The following is a 16,624-nucleotide window of genomic DNA, read 5'->3' as shown; positions in this document are numbered from 1 at the left end:
TTTCTGTACTGCTTTTTAATTCTTTAACGAACAGGACAAAGCAAAGGCAGAATACTGCATACATAAGACGAACAGGTACATGGAATTCTACTTGTATTCACAATATCATCTCATTAACTTACTCCAACAGTTTATCCTTCATTTTGATTGTCCTTTCGCAACAACAAACCCTTCGATATAACGAAACAAAAGGCTTGGACCCCAACATGTTTGTTATAGCGAGGGTGTACTGTACTAAACTAACAAATCAGAATAGCTTTCTAGTCTCTTAAGACATCTTAAATAAATCCATGCATTCAATCAGATTTAGCACAACATGTAGTTTTCCTTCCAGTAAAGTAACAGAACTGTCGATCAGATAATAAACAGAAAATATTAGAAGGAACGTATTCAAAATGTTCAATACAATTTACAATCACCTTATTTAAAAAAAAACACCAACGTACTAATACTGCTTATTAAACTGATGTTTGCTAAATAGGCCTAAAGAACAGTAAGAGCCAAAGGTAACAAAGATGTTATCGCAAACAAATAATGAAATATATAGAATGTATTTCTGCAATCTCTGACAACATGTACAGCAAGTGGAAGCATGCATACATGTTTGGCAATGCACCATGTGTATTTACAGTGTCTACGGAAACAAGCATTTGTACAGGGAAGTATAAAAAGAATACTAAAGTCCAACACACACCAGCAAATAATTTTAAGATGAATAAGTTTGTTTGTTACAAACATCACCTGCCATAGCTGTACAGTAAATAGAAAATTAGAGCCACCAGTAACATAACCTACAGAAAATCTATCATATGTAGCCTACATGTAACAATGCAATTGTGTACATAGAGAAAAAGAGACTGGCACCTCTTTATATTACCTAACTTCCCATAACTTGTGCTAAGGGCTCTCTAAGTGCAGTAGAACCTGTCATATCTGATCCTGTAAGATACAATACCCTCAATTAACCAGCAGACCTCTGGCATGTGTCATTTACACATGCTGCTACCAACTGAACGGTACTAATGGAAACAGATCAATCCACATTTTATTATGGGTCTAAGGCCCTGTCTCGAGAACCGTACTCAAAAACATTTTAATGAATCTAGCTCAAAGCATCCACACTAAAGTACCATTTCATGGTTAGTCAGGCTTAATGCTTACAAACACTATTAAAATAGTTTGTTTACAGTTCCTGGCAGCGCAATGGACTGTGGGACTAAATATGAAATTATTTCACCATGCATTGTATTTTATGTTTACAATCCGGCAAATATGAAGCCCGTGCCCACAGAAGACATAGCACTTCTTAGCATGAATGTTATGGCTTTGTTTCTTAAAAACACAAGGTACATTTAAACATAATGTGTGCGTTTAGTTTTGGACTGTGAAGTTCTTCTTGACCGATTTCATCGCTCCAGATATCAATGTGCCTTGATTTCGGCATTTGATCTGTCACTCCATGATCCACCATTTTACAACAAGCCTCAGAAATTGTATACGGTACAGCAGTATTGGTACTCCTTCAGGCGCCTGTTCTGAGTACTGTATTTGTAATATCCACATGCCAAAACATATCAGAAAGCATTCTGGGATATTGGAGGACACACAAAAAATGTAGTTCGGCATTACAGCGTCCAGACTTCTGACAAACCGCACTACCTGATGCCCTGAGGTGGTCCCGAGTCCGGTTCTTGGGCACATAAACGCTGCATAGTGTAGACGCTAACTGTATTTAGCACTTTTAAGCTGGTTTAAAGGCAACTAATACGTTTTAAAGGCATAGTGTGGACAGGGCCTAAAACTGTAAATTTAATTCTTAGCAGGACAGAATGGATTCAAGAACTGTTTTTGGAATGCTATATTGTAAATTGCAGTGCTTTGTTTTAAAATAATTTTCACTGATTTTCTTTGTATAGTATACATGTAGAACCTTTCGTGTTTTAGACATATGGATGTACTGACATTGTTCATTTAGAATGTCCCAATGTTAATAAAGCAACTACAATGTAGTATAACAACTCCCTCTGAGATATCCGACGGAACCCTGGAAACAATTAAATCGGATATGACAGGTTCTATTCTATATATATATATATATATATATATATATATATATATATATATATATATATATATATATATATATATAAAAAATAATAAATAAATAAATAAATAAAAAATTATAGCTACTGTAAAACCCAAGACATTTTTTTGTAAAAACATATTATGAAATTGATAACTGATGAAGTCCTCAGATTATTACCTTTGAGTAACAAGTTTCTGAGCAGTCTATGGTTGTCTGCTTCCTGCAGATATAGGTGGCGAGATTTCTAGAAAAGAGAAAGAAAATCAAATTGTTAATTTGTCTCTCTTGACATGCTAGAGATTGATTGGCTGAAGCAGCCAAGTACAGCAAGCCAGTGTCAAAGGCACATTGTAATGCTTAGTATTTATATTCCTTGTAAATTTATGGAACTAGCCTATTTTGTTAGCTACAATTACTTTAATGCAGTTATCAGATGTTTTACAGGTGTTGTCTTTGAAACATTTGCATATGACAAGTATAAAAAAACAAGTAAAAATCATGCTAATAAGTGGTGACAAAATGGATTTAAAAAATGTGATAACAGTGCTTTGATGATTAGTCAATATAAAATGCTAAAATAGTATTACTGTAGGCATATACACAAGGATGGAAATAAGATGCCATATTAGTTTGATCCATTCCTGGTTTTACTACAAGTTTATTAAGACACACCTGAGCTTGTTACCTATACACTGGGTCTAATCAAGCTCATAGTAAAACCTTGAATGGGTGAAACTGCTATACAACAGAAGTCTCATTTCCATCCTTTTATACAATACAACAATGAGCTGCTGGCTACTTGCAATGCAGAAAAAAGCATTCAGTGTGCATTAAGATCAACTTCAGTAATACCCTGACCTTTTAACCAATCTTAAGAGCAACAGCCACTAGTTTGCTGAATTTTCTTCAAGGGTCTGCAACTGCCTACCTGCTCATCGGCAGTCAGGGCTGCCACAGTAAGTCTGTGTAGCAATATGTTTGTGTCTGCTGTGCTGCTAATCAAGTAAATGGGTGTGAAGGTTAAATATTATGTGACACTAACCTATGTGATTTTCACTATCAGCAGATGTCCTCTTTTCGATAGCATTGCCATAAAATGAACATCATTTCATTAAAGATGTCTTCAAAAATTATTTCACTTTGAACCAATAAGATCGGCATTTTTATTTTACTTTCTCAGGAAATTAGAAACCCAAGATTTTGAAAATCCCACAGATGATTACTTTTCTGCGGAATAACATTTATTCTTTTTCTATACAAACTTAGCTTGGTCCCTTGAGCATTTTTCCATAGAACACTCACCTCTAATTTCAATGCAGCTACTAAAGCAACAAGGCTTTGTGTAACCTTGCCTACTCAGTGCAATCAATACTATTTAAATGCAAAGCAATCCCCAATACAATAGGCCTCCTGTGCAGCCCTGTAACACACTGTACTGTAATTTTTCATGATTTCCAGACATTTGTTCTGCTAACATCTATTGTTCAAATTGATCTGATTGGTTGACTTTGTACTGTGGTTCTAGTCTTCTTCATATAAAGAAGATTCCTCATTATTAAATGCCCTCGACCAATTGGTGTGTCAATGTACAGGCAATCATTGGCACATCAACTGTATGGGGATAGTATTATTTTTAGGAGCCCTCTTCTGTATGTCACTGATTGGTCTGGCAGTAGCGCACTAAAATGGATCTGAAGAACTGGAAAACAGCCAACACCATTAAACCACCTTTTGTTCTTGTTGCACATTTAAAATGCAGTGAAATAATGAGCCTTGTAACAGTTTCCCATAGCAAAGTATAACAAAGCATAGTGAAGCCATGGTAAATGCATAGTACCTCTATAAGCATGGGGAAAGCATGGGGAAACTACAAAATAAATGTGCAGATTTACTGCGGTAAACTTTTATATGGGGGGGGGGGGGGGCAGTATTTTTAAATAATTTTAGGACTTTCATGTAATCCATCTAGACACCAACACACACAAGCAATACACTTTTACAGTTAATGTTACAGTAACAGTTTGTTTACGCATATAGGAACACCTCCTAAGAGAACACTTTGCCTAAGGGAACACCCTTGTCAGATTTTTCCCATTGTAAATGCTCCGACTAAAGGAACAAGAACTTCGCTTAAAAGAACACCTTCTTGGCACCGATAGCGATTAGTTCACAATGGATACAGTACTATTTTGTAAAATAGAGCGAGAGTGTCTTGAGGGACACTTTTGGTTTATTAAATCTTTCCAGAACCGCCGTCATATCATTGAATTATTTTGTATTCTGATTTCCACGAGTGCGCCTCATCGCTACAAAATGGCATGTAAACAAACAGTGAAATGCTCCGCTGTTTCTCTTGCTACACAAAGTTGGAAATTGTTCGAGCTCTTGAAAAAAACCTGAATCAGACACAAGTCTCTGAGCAATTTGCTGTTTCCCATTCTGGTGAATTGCTTCACCATTCCGTTAAATAATGTGCATGTCTTGTATATTGCTGCTGCATTTTGTAACGTGTGTAGGGGTGCTGTGTTAATTTAGTTTATTTACGTTAAGTTAACCCTAAGTAACAGACTCTGCCATTGTGATGCCCACACACCCGCCAGTTAATTTCATAGTACACAGCGATTTAAGCTTCATGACTGTGTTGTTCTGCTTTAGTTTCATTAACGTTAGTTTGTCTGTTAATTTATTATTACAGATTATTAACATACACTTGCCTGTTTTTTTTTTTTTCCTTATTCATATGTTGATGCACGTGCATCATGACAAGTAGGCTAATACATATTTATTTATTTATTGATTCATATTGTGTCTGGTGGCTAACTCTTAGAGAACACTTCTGCTATAAGAACACTTTGCTTACTTCCCGAGGGGTGTTCTCTTAACCGGAGACTACTCTATTCAATTAAATAATAAAAGAGCATAGCTGAGCAACAGTTGTTTCATCTCAGTATCAATTTCCATTTTAAGTTTGGGAGGCAGAGGACTACCGCCCAGCTCATTTTACATGTCATCTTGTCTAAATGTTTCCTGTACAGTACAATACCTCTAAGACTGTGTGTATAAACAAAGCACTGGCCAAACTCCACCACAAAAACTAAAACAGACACTAGTTCTCATGACTCTCAGCAAAGTTACCCTGAACAACGTAACATGGTTTGAAAAAAAAAAAAAAAAAAAAGATTCATTATTATTGTACAGTACAATTTCCCTTTAAAATGATAGAATGGTGAACAACCCAATGTGATGCAGAAACTTTCTGCAACATGGAAATAAGAAAAAGTGATGGTCTACATATAAAATGTTATATTTTTGCAAGGCTTTCATCCAATGTTCTGAAATGCAAGCTGTCAGTGAATACAATAGATACTGTACAGTACAGGAACCATTTTGAAATGACGTACTCTGTGAAAGGACTGTAAATGTATGACTAACTGCAATAAAGAAATCAAGGACCAATGTGCCACACATCTTAAGGGAATGGCAAACATCCCTGCTGTCAACAATAAGTGCATTCGGGATACTGACAGGTAGGGACAGGCTGGCTGCAGAGCACCCATTGGGATATTTGAAAGGGCTCAATAACTAGGCAAAATTGCTAGCAGTAATTTTTTTGAGGCATGTGACTGCTCTCTCACTCACGCAGACAAAGGGCTGCAATAACACAAACACTGAATGCAGACACAGTAGGCCTACTTTAGCGAGCAAGCTATTAGGATAAACTACACAGCAGGGATGGAAATAATACTCCCATTGCATACGACACACCTGAGCTTATTAGCTATACACTGTGGCTAATCAAGATTGTAGTAAAACCTGGAATGGGTCAACATGCTACGCAATAGGAGTCCATCCCTGGGACAGAGAATTATGCTATGTTTTTTTTGTTGTGGTTTTGTTTTTTTAAATACCCCTTCTTAAGCACAGAAGACTTTTGGTTTAACAACAAGAGCAAATGAAAAACAAACATTCTTGAGTCACTGACTTGATCTTTGACCTAATGTACAGTATACGTTTCCTAAAAAAATCTATAGGTTTTACATGAATCATTTACGAGTAAAGAAATGTCTAGAATGAGTTTAATAGGCATCCTACCACAGTAAAACTTCAGCTAGCAATTAAGCAAACCAATGTGGGAACACTCTCAGACACTGCAGAAAATCAACACAATTATTTCACATACTATACCCCACACATACAATTATATTTCCCCCCTCAAGTGACTTGGATAAAACTTGCTTCAATGGGACTGAATCCCAGTAGCCTTACACACTATAAACTATTCATTATGTCATCGAAGAGAAAGTACTTCACAGCTTCCCACCCAATTTAATCCCTGCATCACAGGCATCATTTTATCTCCAGTATCTCCATGTGCCCCCCAGCATCAGAATGCTGCACACTTCCTTCCTTAAATAAAAGTTTAAATTCAGGTGATTGAATCAGATCTGAAAATTGTACTGAAGACTCTTTATTGTTGCTTAGTTCTGGACATCTATTACAAAATTGTTCATAGTCAAAGGATTGAATTGCTCAAAACAGCCAGCAATGTTTTGTATCTTGGATATCGTGCTGCAGGAAGGTTTCCCATGTCCAGAATAACACCAGAACAGACAGTAATTGAACCTCTGAAGGTGGGTGTGTCTGTGGACAGCCCTCTTGAGGGCTTCACAGCACAGAAAAAATATCTACTGTATACGGCATCTAAGGGATATGTTTTAAAAATGTAGCACACCTTTTTTACATGCTGCAGTGTACAGTATGCTATTGTACTTACTCTTCAGTACAGATTTCGCCATCAATTTGGAAATCTACAATTTACTGGAAAACATACAGTACACTGCCAATGATCCGATCTATTGTTTGTTTAAGGTAAACTTTGAGGGCCACCAGCCTCAAGCAGTATGTCGAGTATTGGCTAAGGACTGGAGTGCTTAAAGAGCTGCACTGTACCAGGATTGCAGGCTTCCTTTATGTTTCCAGGAACACTAAATCCTGAACCTTTTTTGAAAAGGTTAGATTTTGATGAACATTCGAATAGAAAGGCATAAGAGCAAAAATAAATAAATAAATGCTACCAAAAAGAACCACAAATAAATTTAAACACAATAAGAAATGCTACCAAATGACAATATGGTAACTGTTTTTGTATTTTTTATTTATTTTTTCACCAAGAATTCACAAAAGCTGTAGCCATGTGCTGTCCAGCAACAAGTTAACATATCTTACAGGGTTAAAGCAAAATACACAATAAAAATCGCTGCCTCTTAGTGGTTCAGATCAATCTAGACTTGCGACTTGCAAAAGCAAAAAAAAAAAGGTAGATTCAGCTGAATCAGCTGCTGAAGGACTCAGCAGGACGTGAAATACTTGACAGCTTAGAGGGATCAGATGAGAATGAAAAACAGCTGGATCATGAATAGGGATTCAATCCTGGACAGTCTGACCACAGCCAGGGCCACAGAAGCACTTGGCTGCCAAAATAACTATCCGCTGCAATGGCAGGGTAACAGTAATATCAGCAGGCTTGCTACAGTAGCTGTAGGAGAAGGTGATACAGTAGTTCCTATTAAAAGTACAGTGACATGCCTGTGTATCCCAAAATTACCAATCGGCTTATTTAGTACAGTTCTTTGTTAATTCCAGTTAGTCTCTTACGTTGGTGGGATTATTTCTTTTACATTTTAATCTCGTTGGCTACAGAAGCACCATACCATACCAGCGACTACAGAACATAAACTACTCAGCAACATGTTATTAAACTATCACTAAATATGCAACAAATTTGATTTCCATGTTGCAATGTTTTAGGATCTGAGTGTATTTAACTTTTGTTTAATCAAACGTTTTCAGAAGGTGCAGTAGGACCTTACATTATGCAAGCATTTCTACTGTAGATTCAACATTTTGCCAACTGGCATCAAAAACCCATAAATTACCCCAAGCGATCTCAAAAGTAAAATGATCACAAAAATAAAAGTTCCTGAATTACTGTATTTGTTGGGGGGATTGGGGGATGCTGCACTTTAAGGCTGACACTTAACTATACTTTTACTGTGCGATTAATTTCTCATGGGATATCAAGATATAATAGGAAAAGCAGGATTTGTTTTTCCTTTGAGAAATGGTAAAGTTCCTTGGTTTGATAAATGTGTCACATAAAAGAGAATGAAAAAATTACTGTAGGGGAAGTGGGTGTGAAACTGCTCTGTTAGATCAGTCATTGAAACAAAACAGCCATTCACTTCATATATTCAGCAAGAAATAATTATATAAATAGTACTGTGACTATTGTGCTACTTGTTAGTATATGAAAATATTTCACTCAATACGTTACAGTGTAGGCTTACATGACATACGGCAGAAGCAGAAAACAATTATTATTTCATTTAAGTAACTGACGAAACCCTAAAGCAGATAGGCAAATGTATTTCAACTGAGATCTGTGTCCAGTCCCTAAGGAAACTCCAGACAGACATAAAACATTATCCAGTCAAGCACACATGCAAAGACAAAAACAAGCATTGAGTAAATAGTGGATAACAGGGCATCAGGTGTTCTGAAATCCCATGGCTGTGGTCATATCCATGGCATTTTCAAATGTCATATATTAATTTTAAATACAATCAGTCCCATTCTCTGTGCCAGTATAGAACATACATCGTTTTGTGCACTTTCATACCACAGCCAGTAAAACTGCACTCGATTTGCCACGCACAGAAGTCACTAGGCAGACATTGTAGGTACTGTATTCTCAATTCAAAATCGGGTTACAAATCAATTACTGTATCTATGTTATGTATCCTACCCCATATAACGATCACTATTTCAAATCAATAGCACATACCATACAATATTTGACGTGTGATATTTATTAGCACAATTATTAAAAAGCTGCAGCTTCAAAAAAAACAGCTAAAGCGATTGAAGCTGACTTTTCAGTGAAGACTTACAGTACTGATGCAGTTGCAAATTGCTTCCCTACTGCAGCAATAACCCATGTTGCACATTCCAGGAAAAAATCAGAATTGTTGAGCTACATAGAGGGCACAGGGTACTGTAGTGCAGCACTGGGGGAAGTTGCCCTTTACCCATGAGGCTTCTTTGCAGGAATAGAGAGCTCAAAATTATGAATGAACATTAGTGGGAAAAAATTACAAAAAAAAAAAAAATTGAAGCTAGAAAAACTTCACATCTCCGCTTACTGAAAAACTGAGATTTGCATCGCAACTGAAAAAAAGCAAGCCACTGATGCGTAAAGGCAGTGGAAGTCATGACAGTAAAATACTGCACTGTAATGTCATTTTAATTCAAAGGCCATTACATGTAACACCGCACGGCATTTAAATTAGGCACCCTCACGAGACGATCACTTCTCAAGTATACTGTAGTAAAATAGGATTCTGCAGCCTTGAGTAAACATAATCGTGATCATATAACAAGTTGCTTACCCATGAGGACTTGTTTTGATGGATTTGTTCAGTGATTGAGCACCATTGACTAGGGGTGGGTTAGAGTACTCGAAATAATTATAATTACTCAAGCACTCAGTTATTACTCGAGTACTTGAAAAAATTAAAATAATATCTCTTCATGAATGTAATCAATATATTGTAGGGACACAGTCAGTTCAGGTTGGCAGACGTTTGTTTCATCTGGTCCTGTGCATTCACGTTATCTGTATTGTTCCGGAGTAGGACCATACCACTAGTTTTGGTAGTGTGGTTGTGTGTGTGTGTGTGTTGAGCCGCTGTTGGGTGCGGACTATGTCACCTAGATGCCCTTGCTCTGCCCCCCCCCCCCCATGAGAGTAGTGGTCCGCTCTCTTCTCTGTGTTTGAGGGGACTGATAGAGCCGGAGCCTGTGTGTGTGTGTGTGGAATAGCGCGAGCGAGAAAGTGAGCGAGTTTTTAGGCTACAGACAGAAGGAAGGATTTATTGTTTCTGTGGTGTGGTCCTGACCCAAACACGGACCCTGTTTAATTAATAAAGTAGTTTTGTTAGTGCCTGAATCCCGTCTCCGTCTCCTGCTTTGAGCCTCAAGACCAGGGGCTGTTACAATATTTTATTCACGTACACCACCTTAACATTAGCCACGGAAGTCATTTTGACAGGTTGAGGTTTTTAAATTTAAATTACTCTGCGTGTCTGAAAGTTATATGGTTGTCCATTTATGACTTTTCCTAAATAAATACCCCAACGGTGTTTGAAAGGCAGCACCACGAAAATAAGGAAGTTATAAGCTCGCACACGTAGCAACAAAGCCATAATTTTGACTAATTTTGACTATATTTGCATCCTGAGCCATTAAAAAAAGTTATAATATCACAGTAGTGATGTAAAAATGGCATATTAGTCTAGAAGATTATACTTAACTTTTGGCCCATATTTGATTCCTGTGCACTCCAAGACAACTTTGAAACACAAAATGTCTTGTTTTCAATCACTCAACAACATCCACAATTCATGGTTTGTAGGCACTTTTAACAAATCTGTCTCTGTGAAGATTTACAATCATCCTCCACAACGGGAGCCCCAAACTGTATATAAGCGATAGCCCGTCGACGCGGGCTCTACCGTGTGGTAGGTGACAGCGACTGGAGTTATGTGTCCCGAGCCGTAGGCGAGGGCACTAACGAAAGTCAAGGTCTGATTTAGAACTGGACTCGAGACTACCCCCTGACGCGGTCTCGAGTCCAGTTGTCGAGGTACAGTATTAAACGCTGCATAGTGTGGACGTCAACCGTATTTAGCACTTTTAAGCCGGTTTAAAGGCACTAATACGGTTTAAAGGCATAGTGTGGACAGGGCCTAAGTTCACTGAATCATTTAGGGTGCTTTTTAGATGTTATTTGCAGCTGGGAGTTCAAGATGTTAAAAGCTGCTCTCCATTTCTCCAGACTGACTGGACAAAACTCAGAACAACAAAAAAATCATTTTCCTTCTAATCTTGACTAGTTTTTTTCAAACATATCTAATTTCTTACAATAGCTAGACTGAATTACCAGCTCTGGAATTCTAGGGAGTCAGTCTTGGTTAAGCATGGGCCTCAAACTTTATCAGGGTTGCTACGGAGATGAGGCCAGCTCCTCTCCAACTTAATTTGTATCACACATTACAGGTGCTAAAGTTCTAATTATCAAGATGTTTGAGCATTTCACTACTTCTATGGTCCTATAAAACGGCATCAATTTAAATATCCCTGTCAAAAGATTGCAGCAATACATTACTTTTAATTGCAATTGGAATAACTTATTGTTCATCCAGCACTGAAAACAGTGCACAATTAAAGTGAAATTGGTGGCCAGAACTGGTTCTGAAACAGGAAATTATCTTTTTGCCAATAAAATAAAAATTGTAGTGATTATAACAATAATTATTGTCATACCAGGCATGCAGTTATATTCCCGGTACCTCTCGTTAAAAATCTCATAAAATGCTTTCTTTTTAAATTCTCAACACAGTTGTATTAAGTCTGCAAGTTCTTGTGTGCGTGCTAAAGAGAGACAGTCCGCTGCCATGTTTGTAGCCTACTTTAAATTACTTTATGATTTCAGCGTGAGTGCCTTTAAGTAAGATGACACTGGCTGCAACTTTTTTGTCATTTTTTATATAAGCTTTTTAAATTTATTTATTATTTGTCCTGTGGTTGCCTTTAATTATTTTTTCTGCACGTACTACTACTTTGTATATGATGTACAATACGTGAATGTAAACATCTAACATTAGTACGTACAATAAACGTCTTATGATTTTAAATGTGCGGTTCTTAAGGATGGTATTATTTAACAATGGTGTACTCAATGACACAAAAGAACATTATTTTAAAATAAACTTTAAAGAATGCTCAAAATTCACTGAATCTCTGATTAAACATTTGTTATTTTTTGTTATTTCCCCCCTGTTTTGGTAATCCATTGCAAATACAATCTGTTATCACTCCGACAGCAGAAGAGCTTAACCAATAGCAGCTCAAAACACTCGGGCATCACATTTTCTGCTGTTCGCACAGGTGCACAGGGACGCAATACTAGAACACATGAGATGCTGGCTGGAAGGGATGTAGGTAAAAAAGAAAAAGTGATGTGGGAGCAAATCCGGAAGTTTAAATCTGTAATAAAGTAATCGCTTGCTTTTGTTTTAGGGCATTGAAAAATTGTAGGTGCCTGACTCGGATATGTAAGCAATTTTTTTACATGCCCCACCAAAATAATACCATCTTACCTGTCATGTTACATCTGCAGTTTTGAAAGAAGCTATAAAATAGTAAGCATCTAAAAATAAAGAAATGCTATTGAATCCTGTCCAAGAATGTTCCAACCAGATTACAAAACCGTTTTACATGCCACTGGCTGCTAATGAACTGCAAGTTAAGTCACTCTGTTGATATTTAATCATTTTGCGAACTGTTGATTGACTTAACAACTGTCAGAAGAAATGGCTTCAATACTGCAAGTAAAAAACAAAAATATTTCAATAAAAAACCTCCACAATTTATGATTTTGTGGAACAGAAAATAAGTGGCTTGTAAATAATGCATAAAGCTCTGGCAAAATAGTACTTCAAATATTTACTTTTCAACAAGTCTTTAGCATTGAAATTCACAACAACAAACCAATGAGCCTGCAACTCTTGAGTTCAATTTAACATTACAATGTTATTTTTATTCACTTTTACCTCTCAGGAGGTGGTGTACTGTTCATAAAAACAAAATCATGAATCAGTCCAAATGGATCATAAGGATGTATTTCATATTTTACATTGATTTTCACAAACAGTATTTTTTACAGTGGTTTACAATGTACTATATCAAGATACTGTAAATCACTATATATATATATATATATATATATATATATATATATAGTGATTTACTATAAATACCTATAAATACCTCCAATGTTTTGATTCAAACACAGGCTCCCTTGAGAAAGAAATGTACAACATATCGAAACGTTGGGCAGCTGGCTCTTTGAGCTAATATATATATATATATATATATATATATATATATATATATATATATATATATATATATATATTATTAAAGGTAAAGGACACACTAAACAGGGCATTAAAACCATTATACTGTTCATGGTTTCTGTTTAAATCTTGCAGGCCTTATAAAATACCAGTTGCCTTCTGAACGGAGCACATTGTTTCAGTAATGTAAACCTGCGGAAGACCAACTAAAGAAAGCACTTTCAACCAAAATCATTTCTGTGTCGGACATATTTGCTTTGCAGTTTAGGTGATACTGTAAAGTAAGGCTGACTATAGGATTATTGACCACAGAACAGAGTTTCAGTATTAAACATCTAAAATTGTAATTTTATTGATGATGTTGCATTAATTATTGTATTCATTGATAAAAGTAAAAGACATCAAAGCAGAGCTGTAAATCACCAAGCAAATAGCCTGTTTAATGACTATTGATATAATCACAATGAATTTTAATAAGACCAGAAGGTTAAACCAGTCGTGCCACACCATACTATTTTTAGAGTGTCAAAAAACATCTTTCACAGACAAGTTACATGTGGTACCTCAACTGGTTTACTCTTATTATAAAATATAACTAAATGTTCATTAGATCTGACAGAATACAATCTCTGATTACAAAGAGTACAGTAAAATAGTGCACCACAATCCTAAAGACTGCACTACCCTGCTACAGTGGGGCATCATAGTATGGCAAGCCAAATAATCATTTAGAGATATCTCAAATTCATTTATAGATATCTCTAAATTAATTTTAGATATCTTAAACTGCACAATTAAAGATATCTGGAATTCAATTTGAGATATCTCTAAATGAAAATTTGGCTTGCCATATCATAGAGGTATAGACTAATAACTAACAGGATATTGAAAACAGAAGCTACAGTAAGGTCTACTGATCATTTTGATTTGACAAACTAAATTTTTATGACTGTTATACTATAAGTGTTAATATCATTATGCACACAATTCAGTTTGGATGTGCTTTGTTCAATGAACGTTTTGTTTTTGGTTATTTTTTTGTGCTTAATACAAAACGATATATCAGAATTCAACTAAACGTGAACCTCCAGTTAAGACTTTTTATTATTCGCTTCATAATGTTCTATGCACTACTGTTTGGACAACCCAATTGTTGCTCAAACAAGAAATCGTGGACATGGTAATCAGTAAACTACAGTACCAGATTTCTGGCATCACCGGCCGTGGGGAACCTTGGCTTGGTAATCTCAAATGACTATGCACGGCAGGCTACGCATTGTGGTATCCATGGTACCATAACCACACAACCCTGAGTCTGCTGTAGTAAGATCGATGTATCTACAACAAGGCTAAGCCTCTGTAACTGTAGACGTATTTTTTGTCATCCCAATGAGGGAAATAACCAGTGCAGTGTTGCGACGTTAACAAATCCGTTAACATAAATCAATCTCGTAACTTACTGTACTGTTTTCTGTATCAGCCTGGTACATTTATCAACAACAAGATTGTATCAATGTTTAGAAGTCAACCTGTGACGTTTTTGTTTAGGTTATGATCAGCTCAGTCATCAACTTGACAAGTAAATGCAGTACAGCATACGCTATAAAGATTTGACTTGTCTCACAGGCCCAACTGACTACACTTGCCAGCATGATAAAGCAGAAGATGACAATTAACCCTTTGCAAAATATCTGTGTAAATTACCCTGCATTTGTGATCAATAACTCGTTAAAGCGGAACACTGATTTTGAAATGCGCAATGAATATTCACCAAGCAATGAATAATATATATATATATATATATATATATATATATATATATATATATATATATATATATATATATATATATATATATTTGTAGTAGCGTGCTTAATATTTTTAGCAACTGATAATGTTATATATTAAAAACATATTTCTACATTTTGTTGTAAAATACAATTACGGTATACAACCTATACACAAAACGAGGTGTTCTCAACAGATTGTAGTATTTTAATACATTTAACAATGTCACTAAAAGTTTTAGTAGCATCATCACTGAAATCGTTTAGTCAAAATCCAAATGATGATTACTGCAGCAGATGCGTTTTTTGACCAGAAAAGGCATAACCTGCACTATTTATGTCATGGTATTATATAAACGTGATTGTGTTGTGTACACACACACAAACACACACACACACAAACAAACAAAAATCTGTGCTCAGTGAATACAAAATTACAAAAAATTAAGAATACATCGGGATTCTGCAGCAAGCTACCTAGTTCGAGGCCTCTGTACTAACGTCAAACCCTGGGTGGCTTAACATCACATACCGTAAACCCACACTTGTGAATTTTAAGAAATAATGACTTTATCATTCTATATAATGACAGCGACAGCAAACAAATCACCTGCGCAACAATGTACGATGGTGTTTCTATAAACCGACCCCATCTACAGGGCTCTGTGGAAATCTCACTTACCGCAAGTAACATTTTCATTGAATGAGAGGAGAAAAAAAAAACTGTCGCTGTTGACTTGTACTGTAAAACAAGCTTGCCAATGTAACCTGTGGAACATTAATATACACCAGCCCCATTCAGACAAGTGACAATATGAAAATGATGTGCTTCGAAAAAAACAAACAGGTCATTCCATACTGGTTTTTTTTTTTCAATTGCTTGTTTTACTCACGGTGTCGCAAAGGCTCCTGTTTCTCAGACGCTGTATTTCTTAGTGCGCAATCTTCCCAGTCTTCGACGCTGCCGTTGCTATTGCAGCTTCAGTGTCGTAGTCCTGGTGTTTCCAGCAGGCCGCCCACCACCGCCGCTACTTCTCCAACCAGCCCGGCGCTGCGGTTATAGTGCAGTGCGCCTGCGCGCACGACAGCGCGAGGCGCTCTTACGAAGCTGCATGCCTGTGTTCACCATGTTAGCTCCATTTGGCCTTTATAGTGAGTTATACTCCTGACCTAATGGAGAGCCAAAATGGCATCAGTTTCAGAGTGAAAACTATTCCTCGTACAGCGTGTGTCATCATGGTAACCATATGCTGCAACAAACACGCACAGTGCGCAGTACAGCTATTACGATTGTAATGTGTACCGGTAAGTCGTTATTTAGGTTAGCTTCGGGGCATTTTAATTAGCGGCAGGGAGCATGTGGATTAAAAAAAGCAATTAAAAAATAACATCACACGATTAAACAGACAAGGTTACAGTATTTACCAAAAGCTGTTAAAATAGTTCAAACTTGCTGGTTCGTCAGTGGTTGAAATGTACCTAGTACTAGTAGTACAGACCGTACCACCTCTTGTAGAATTGCATTTATTCAACATATCAATTTTAAATTTAATTTACTGTGGGTCTTGCCTGGTATAATTCAGTTATACACAACAACAATGATGTTATTACTATAAGAATTGATTTACTGAAGTACATGATTACCGATCATGTTTGTTTCATATTAAATGTTGTTGGTTTATTTAATTATCATTCGTTTTATCGGCATAGTGCGCAATCCGTGGTTGCTGCAGCTAACGGCGACGGAGCGGTTTGACAGATGATGTTGTGTT

The 16,624-nt window shown here is 36.5% G+C and overlaps 1 protein-coding gene across 2 annotated transcripts in view; it reads right to left on the bottom strand.

Moving 5' to 3' along the window:
- The window catches only part of LOC117410595 (microtubule-associated protein RP/EB family member 3-like), a 29,896-nt gene extending 13,991 nt beyond the window's left edge, over positions 1–15,905 (bottom strand). For both annotated transcript variants that reach the window (XM_034017263.3, XM_034017262.3), the window contains exons 1-2: positions 15,746–15,905; positions 2,264–2,330 (exon numbers count right to left, since the gene is read on the bottom strand). The gene's annotated coding sequence lies outside the window, so the exon portion shown is untranslated. The remainder of the gene's footprint in view (positions 1–2,263; positions 2,331–15,745) is intronic.
- Positions 15,906–16,624: the final 719 nt, after the last annotated feature.

The sequence above is a fragment of the Acipenser ruthenus genome, chromosome 6 (genome assembly GCF_902713425.1).
Source record: "Acipenser ruthenus chromosome 6, fAciRut3.2 maternal haplotype, whole genome shotgun sequence".
Lineage (NCBI taxonomy): Eukaryota > Metazoa > Chordata > Actinopteri > Acipenseriformes > Acipenseridae > Acipenser > Acipenser ruthenus.
Note: the sequence above shows the minus strand (reverse complement) of the source record. Positions and strands in the feature narration are given on the sequence as shown.